Source organism: Ipomoea triloba, chromosome 16 (assembly GCF_003576645.1).
Source record: "Ipomoea triloba cultivar NCNSP0323 chromosome 16, ASM357664v1".
NCBI classification, from domain to species: domain Eukaryota; kingdom Viridiplantae; phylum Streptophyta; class Magnoliopsida; order Solanales; family Convolvulaceae; genus Ipomoea; species Ipomoea triloba.
This window is the reverse complement of record NC_044931.1, coordinates 11,701,473-11,701,771: the sequence shown is the minus strand read 5'-3', so window position 1 is coordinate 11,701,771 and position 299 is coordinate 11,701,473.

The window sequence follows — 299 nt, the reverse complement described above, 5'->3', positions numbered from 1 at the left end:
TGTGCATTGGTAGTGTGCTGTCGTTGTGGTGGTGGTGTGGTGAAACTGAAAAATGTCTTTCGACAAAAAAATTGGGAAGTCATTTTTTGCAAAACTGAGTCTTTTTTCCATTGACTAGAATGAATTTTCTCTTTTCAACTAAATTTTATTTACATAACCAAACACTGGAAAATCAAAAGAAAAAAAAGGACTTCCAAAATTCAATTTCGGCTTTCAAAACGAACCCTAAATTTAATTGTGTTTTTAATATAAGAGACTTCAAATATAATAACGTACCAAAAAATAGTACAAGTTCAAAG